This window comes from Rutidosis leptorrhynchoides, chromosome 5 (genome assembly GCF_046630445.1).
Source record: "Rutidosis leptorrhynchoides isolate AG116_Rl617_1_P2 chromosome 5, CSIRO_AGI_Rlap_v1, whole genome shotgun sequence".
Taxonomy (NCBI): domain Eukaryota; kingdom Viridiplantae; phylum Streptophyta; class Magnoliopsida; order Asterales; family Asteraceae; genus Rutidosis; species Rutidosis leptorrhynchoides.
This window is the reverse complement of record NC_092337.1, coordinates 357,359,159-357,366,875: the sequence shown is the minus strand read 5'-3', so window position 1 is coordinate 357,366,875 and position 7,717 is coordinate 357,359,159. Positions and strand designations below refer to the sequence as shown.

General features: G+C 32.6%; 1 non-coding gene across 1 annotated transcript; it reads left to right on the top strand.

The window, feature by feature from the left end:
- Nucleotides 1–5,736: 5,736 nt before the first annotated feature.
- Nucleotides 5,737–5,843, top strand: LOC139850889 (small nucleolar RNA R71). The gene has a single exon (XR_011760265.1). It is a non-coding gene; the product is annotated as a small nucleolar RNA R71 (small nucleolar RNA).
- The last annotated feature ends 1,874 nt before the right edge of the window (nucleotides 5,844–7,717 follow it).

The following is a 7,717-nucleotide window of genomic DNA, read 5'->3' as shown; positions in this document are numbered from 1 at the left end:
GATAATTAAAAAATGCGATAATTAAAAGTGCAATTAAATATGAAATAAAAGAATTATGCTTATTTAAACTTCCGTAATCATGATGTTTGACGTGTTGATTTTAGTTTATTCCCATGGGTTAATTGTCCTTTGTCCTGGATTATTCAATATGTCCGTCTGGTTTTTGTCCATAACAGTCCATCAGTCATAAATATAAAGTGCGAGTGTCCTCGTCAAATTATCCTTATATCTCGAAGTCAAATATTCCAACTAATTGGGGACTTAAACTATAATTACACCAATTTTCCTTGTATATAATTCACCCCTGTTTTAATAAGTCCATAGACTATTAATCCATTCCTGTGTCCGGTTAAATAAACGATTATTAGTACTTATAAATATCCCGCCCATCGTGTCCGATCGAGTGTATGTGGTTATTTATAGGTACGTCCAATTGTAAATCTTTATATTAAATTAACGAACTATCATTCAATTAAACAAATATAAAGCCCATTAATAGCCCATAGTCTAATTTCCACAAGTGTCGTTCTTTTGTCCAAACCCCAATTATGGTACAAAGCCCAATTACCCAATTTTAATATTTAGCTCAACATCACGATTACTTCAATTTAAATAAGCATAATAATAACTTAGCTACGAGACATTAATTTAAAAAGGTTGAACATAACTTACAATGATTAGTAATAGCGTAGCGTTACACGGACAGAATTTCGACTTACACACTTACAACATTCGCTAACATACCCTTATTATTATTAAATTAAAATTAAAATTAAAATTAAAATATTATATATATATATATATATATATATATATATATATATATATATATATATATATATATATATATATATATATATATCATAGAGATAGAGAGGATAGAAAAAGGAGTACCAAACTCGGCTGAAAACTTTGCAATTTATAGCACTTGGCCTGACTTTTGGCCCCATGCGATCGCATGGAAATTGTGCTTCCAGGCCATGCGATCGCATGGCCCTCTGATCCAGCTCACATAATTTTATTTTCTTGTTTGCCGACGATTTTAATATATAATATTATATTATATATAATTTTAAGAATTAATTATATATTATATTATATTCATGTGCATAGTTGACTTGTAATTTTTAGTCCGTTGCGTCGAGCGTTGAGAGTTGACTTTGGTCCCGGTTCTGGATTTTCGATCGTCCTTGCGTACAATTTAATATCTTGAATTTTGCGTTTCGCGTCTTGTACTCTTGTAATTTTGAGACGTTTCTCATCAATAATTTGAACCACTTTGATTGTACTTTGTACTTTTGAGCTTTTTGGTCGTTTGCGTCTTCAATTCGTCGAATCTGTCTTTTGTCTTCACCTTTTATTATTTAAACGAATATCACTTGTAAATAGAACAATTGCAACTAAAAGCTTGTCTTTCTTGAGGGATAATGCTATGAAATATATGTTCATTTTTAGCATTATCAAATATTCCCACACTTGCGCGTTGCTTGTCCTCAAGCAATATAGTCTTGAAATAAAAACATACTAGAATCACTTCTTTATTCTTCACACTTTGTACATCAGTGATTTCTATACGGCAGTATGAACAATGGTAGTAACGATGTGGTTTACAGTCCCACATGACTATTAAAAATTTAGATCCTTTAAGGAAATTGGATCTTTATGAAAACATTTGATCTTTTGAAATAACCCTTCACCGGTGTTTGTAAAATGTTTTTGTGGGTTTGTGTGGGTTTCAAATTTTAAAATTTTAGCTCAAAATTTGCGGTTTTGTGTCACCCACTTGCTAACCTTGTATTAGGAAAGCAACACGTCCAGTATACTTGCTCCATATATTACCTTTCGGTAAACTACCGTCCGGTTATAAAGGAAAGCGTTGAACAAGCAACTGTTAAGGCAATGTCCCGTGACATGCTTTTGATTATGGTCTATAACGTGTCGGATGCAATTACTATCCTTTGTAGGAGCAATAGTAAAGCTCACCCTATAGTTTTTTTGGTCTGGCACAAGGTCCTGTCTTCGACCATGCTATGCAACCACCATTCTTACGGTTGACACCTGATTTGGTTCAGGTGACCTAATGAATTCCAGGTGAATTCCTGGGTTTTTACGTTCAATGGTAATGAACGCATTAAAAATGGGTTTTCAGAAAACAAATCGGTTTGTAATTTTGATCAAAATATTTTCTCGTTCAAGCTCGAGTTTAGATATCATCGAATTCCATGAGTTTGAATTCTCAATCTTTAAGGTCAATCTCAAGGATTGAGTAATATCAGTCTTAAAAGCTAATTTTTAATCTTTAAGAAGATTATCCTTTCTGGGGGTGTGATTCATTAGTCTTATCAAGCTAATTTGCACGGCGCCCTCCCCATTTTACGAGATAAATCCTTCTCATGGTTAGGATAAATCTGACCACTTGGCGACCCTGTTTGATGTTGAGGTCCGTGAATTTCCTGCTGATTTTAGAGATGACTTTTCTAGATTTTTCGTCAACCTACAGCTGGTCTGGACGACAACTTCCTGACCTAAATCAAGAAGCGCGTGTCTTTTTCTGAAGACTTTACTACATTTTAATGATGAAATTGATTCATCGTGTAGATCCATCTTTTCTTTCAAATGTATTACAGTAAATCGGGTAAAACTGATTAGTTTAGTCCAAAGCAAAAGTACCTGCAATAATCTGTACCAAATATGTGATATGTGTTTTAAAAAAATTGGTAAATTCTTCTCACACTTAGCTTTTATTTATTATTTTCTTTGCCTTTTTATTCTCTTCTATTCCATTTTAAATGAATTCAAGCGTTTTGGGTTGTTTCTCCATTTATGTTCTTTCCGAGGTAACAATAATTTCGGCATTAACACCTAGTTTTATCGTTCATAAATATGTATAAACATGATTTTGAATTCATTTAGTTGAAAATTTTTCAAATTTTCACAAAATTTAGCAATTTAACTAAGTGTAAACCCGAGAGAATTTATAACCCTTCCCCACACTTGAGATCATGCAATGCCCTCATTTGCATGAAATCAGACTATAATTATAAATTCATGAGGGTGATTAGTGTAGAAAAGTGATTAAAAATACCGAGTTTGCAACATATTATTTTATATCACATTTGATATTTTGCGTCTTGTCGTCAAAATTAGTAGCTTTTGCTGAACTTAATATCAGTCTTTGAAAGTGCGCTGTTTTACCCTGTTTTGTATATAAGATAAACCACAAACATATATATAAAAATATTTATATTTTTTTTATAAAACCTTTATTTATTAAAACAATTTAAATGAATAATTTTTTTAAAATTTTGTTTTCTTTTAATTTAGGTAGTTTCGGTATGTTTACCTAGTCCGTCCCTCGACAAAATTTAAAATTTGTCTTTAAAGTGATTGTTTTAAAAGCAAAGATTTTTGGGTTTTTTAATTTTTTTTTGGTATACTTTAGATCAATAATATTAAAAATAATGATAACAAAATTTTTTGCCCCGTCCTTGGGTAAAGCAATTTCGATTCCATGACCTAGTCTTCAACTTACGATGAATTTTAGAAATCATTTTTTAAACTTAATGAAATAAAGTAATTTTTTTTGTTTTTAAATTCACACAAAAATTAAATTTAAAAAAATGCAAATTAATTTCATACAAAACCTACAAAACAAAAATTCAGAATGGGGGAAGAAAACTAGTTCTTTAGTGTCTGCTAGTGAATAAGACCAATCGGATTCCATTCTGGGAACTACACGAGAACAGAACAACTAACTCTAGACAGCATTTTCTTTTTAGAACATCTGAATCTCCCCACACTTAGGTAGTTGTGGTGTCGAAATTGTGGTAAACTTCATCGTCAATTTCTTTTGGACCATAATCAACTTGCATATCTGTGACTTTTGCTTTAAGCCATTGGTTGGATTCCTGTGTAATATCCACAAATTCAACTAGTTTCACCTTTTCTTTAGGCGATAGATTAGATACTAACCGGTTACATAAATTAAAGTTCCCCTTAATTCTAGCATCACGAATCCGTTTAATAAGTTTCTTCATTGAACTATTAATAACGGAGTCATTTAATTTCGTATCAACAACGGGGTTCTTTGTTATCAGGTCATCATTAGGTGTTACTTCATTTTCTCCACACTTAGGCATTTTATTACTGTTAAGCACTACCGTTGGAGTTGGTAAAACAATATGGTTCTTACCAATTGTTTTTGTTGGTTCAACGGTTTTGGTTGGTGGAGATTTGGCCTTTCGAATCACAAAGGTGATCGATTTTTCATTATTACTAAGTGTCATTCTACCCTCTCGTACATTAAATAACGCCCTGGTGGATGCTAAGAATGGTCGACCTAAAATTAGAGGAATGTTTGGGTCCTCTTCTATGTCAATGACAATAAATTCAACCAAAAATGTTAAATTACCTACTTGAACTGGTAGGTTGTCAGCAATTCCAACTGGGTGCTTAATGGTTTGATCAAAAAGTCGAACACTCATCTCTGTTGGACTTAACTCACATACTCCTAATCTCTTATATAATGAAAGAGGCATAACACTCACACTCGCATCTAAATCTGCTAGTGCATCATACATGACACAATCACTAAGTAGACAAGGAACAATAAATTCACCCGGATCACCCAACCTGGGTGGAGGTTTTGGTGGAACTGTCTTCACCGAGTTTATCTTTACGATTTTTGTTTCTTGCACTTTCTTATTCTTTTTCTTCTTTCCAGAGGTATCACAAACTTTATTACCTATTACTTGCTCATACTCAACTCCTTTTCTTGGAAACGGGATGGGTGGTCTGTATGGTGCCACCACTGGCTTTACATACTCGAGTGGTGGTGGTGTTGTAACTTCTTCATTGTTACTCACATCTAAAACCTTCCCATCTTCTGATGCTGGTTTTTCAGAATTTGTTGACACCATGTTAACATTTTCATTCCGAGGATTTACTTCAGTATTACTCGGTAGCTTTCCTTGTTCCCTCTCACTCATCATGCTAGCAAGAGTTCCTACGTGTTTTTCTAGATTCAAAATGGAAGCTTGTTGAGTTCTTAATGACTGATCAAACCTCTCATTTGTTTGAGTTTGAGATGAAATAAATTGTGTTTGAGATTCCATTAGCTTTGCCATCATTTCTTCTAGATTTGGCTTTTTCTCTTCGATTTATTGTGGTGGTTTATACAAGCTAGGTCTTTGTTGATTGAAAGTGTTGTTTTGAGTTGGTTGGTTATTCGGACCTTGTTGGTTATACGAGTTATTGTTGGGTCCATTTGGATTGTAAAGAATGTTTTGATTTTGATTGAAGTTTGGCCTTGGCAGTTGATAATTATTTTGATAATTATTTCCCGGCCTTTGGTTCATGTAGAAAACATTCTCACGTTGTTCCATCGTTTGCTCAATGTGGCAATCTATCGTTAAGTGTGGTCCACCGCATTGCTCACAACTGATTCGTATTGCGTGAATATTTTTATTCATCTTTTCCATTCGTCTCTCGAAAGCATCTATTTTTGCGGAAACGGAATCAAAGTCATGGCTAGAATCGGCTCTAGCCGCTTTAGATGAACGAAAGATATCTTTTTCCTGGTGCCACTCATGCGAGTGGGAGGCTGTGTTATCAATGATTTTGTGAGCTTCGGTTGCGGTTTTCTTCATAATGGAACCATCAGCTGTTATGTCGATGTCTTTTCGTGTAGCAATGTCGCATCCTTGGTAGAATATTTGTACTATTTGATGAGTGTCTAAACCATGTTGCGGACATCCTCTCAATAACTTTCCAAATCTTGTCCATGCCTCATATAATGTTTCACTTGGCTTTTGCGCGAACGTAACAATTTCTCCTTGAAGTCTCACGGCTTTAGATGCCGGAAAGAATTGTTTAAGAAATTTTTCAACTAAAACGTCCCATGTATCAATCGTCCCTTCAGGTAACGATTCTAACCAATCTTTGGCTTCTCCCTTTAAAGTCCAGGGAAATAAGATGAGATAGATCTGTTCATCCTCAACTTCTCTGATTTTGAATAGAGTACAAATCCTATTAAAGGTTCGAAGATGTTCATTTGGATCTTCTTTTGGCGTACCACTATATTGGCATTGATTAGTTACCATGTGTAGGATTTGTCCTTTGATTTCATAATCTGGCACATTAATGTCTGGCTTAATAATGGCGTGACCTTGGCCCGTACGTGTGGCTCTCATTCGATCTTCCATACTTAGAGGTTCCGTTACTTCCATAATTGAAATTGTTGAATATGAATCACTAGAGGATTCTGTTTTAACGGTTTGTGGTTCAGGAGGAATGATTAGTGGTTCAGCTTGTAATTGTCCTTGAATATCCTCCGGGTTCTCGGTAGTGAAGTCGGGTTCAAAAAATGGATTATCGAAAATTTGAATTGGAGTACTTGGTCGACTAGATGACGATTCTAAAGAAAAATCAACGACAATATTGGCTAGATGTCTTGATCGAGTTACAGGTGGTGAACGTATGAAAGGTGGTGAACGTTATGCTCGGTGCATTCACTGAATATCCTATTAGTTATAAAGATAAAAATTATATAAGTTATCAAATTAATAGACTTTTCTGATTTTGCCCACATTTCAAATAGCCAATAGATGCAGCAGGTAGCCAGGACCCTTTAAATCGGAAGCCCACAACTAGCCACTAACAAATCTAACTATTACTACGAACCAGAAAATTTTGGATGTCTATCAAATTAACCGCTTAAATAATTTGTCGTTTTGAAATTTTAGAGAAGAAATAGAAAATTCTATGTCCTAAAAACTAGAGCGTCGAGAAATAAGAAAGAAAAAGAGCGCGTCGAAAAATGTCGAAAAATAAAAGGTCAAAAAATAAAAATAAGAAAGAAAAACGTCGAAACTTAAAAGTCTAAAAACTAAATCTAAAAAGTTGCGCCTAAAGGTATTAAAGCTTAAAAGGAAATCTATATCCAAAACGGCAATAACTTAAAAAGTACTAAAATTCTATTAAATATTAAAGCGATGAGTAACGTCGTAAAATTCTAAAGCGCCTAAATCTTAATCTAAAGAAAAAGCACTTAAGGGATTTTACGGCAAAGCCTAAAAATCTAGAAATATAAAATAACTACGACAAAAACTAAGTTTAAAACTAATTACGAACGATAAAAATACAAATTATGAATTAAACGTTAAAAATATACAATTTATAAAAAGAGAAAAAAAATGATAAAATTACTTATTTTTATAAAAATATTATTTTTATATTATTATTTTATAAAAGTATTAATTTATAAATTAATAAAACTAATTAGAACTTAAAAATACAATTTAATTAAAAAGTTAAAACTAATTATTATTAAATTAAACCCTAATTTTAATTAATTAATAATAATAATTATTAAACTAAACCCTAGTTCTGTCGGCTCAGACCTGTCACTTCAACTCATGCGATCGCAAGAGTTTGAAGTTATAATACCATGCGGTCTCATGGAGCAGAATTCCGGATCTGAATGTTGGGCTGCTACAGTACCGGGCCCGAATTCTTTTACTTATTATTTTTTTTTTTCTGTTTTTAATTTATATAAAATATTTATATAAAAGCTTATATTTTAAAAACTACCTATTAGTTTTTGTAACTAAAAAAAAAATACAAACTTTTTAATAGTAATATATATATATATATATATATATATATATATATATATATATATATATATATATATATATATATATATATATATATATAT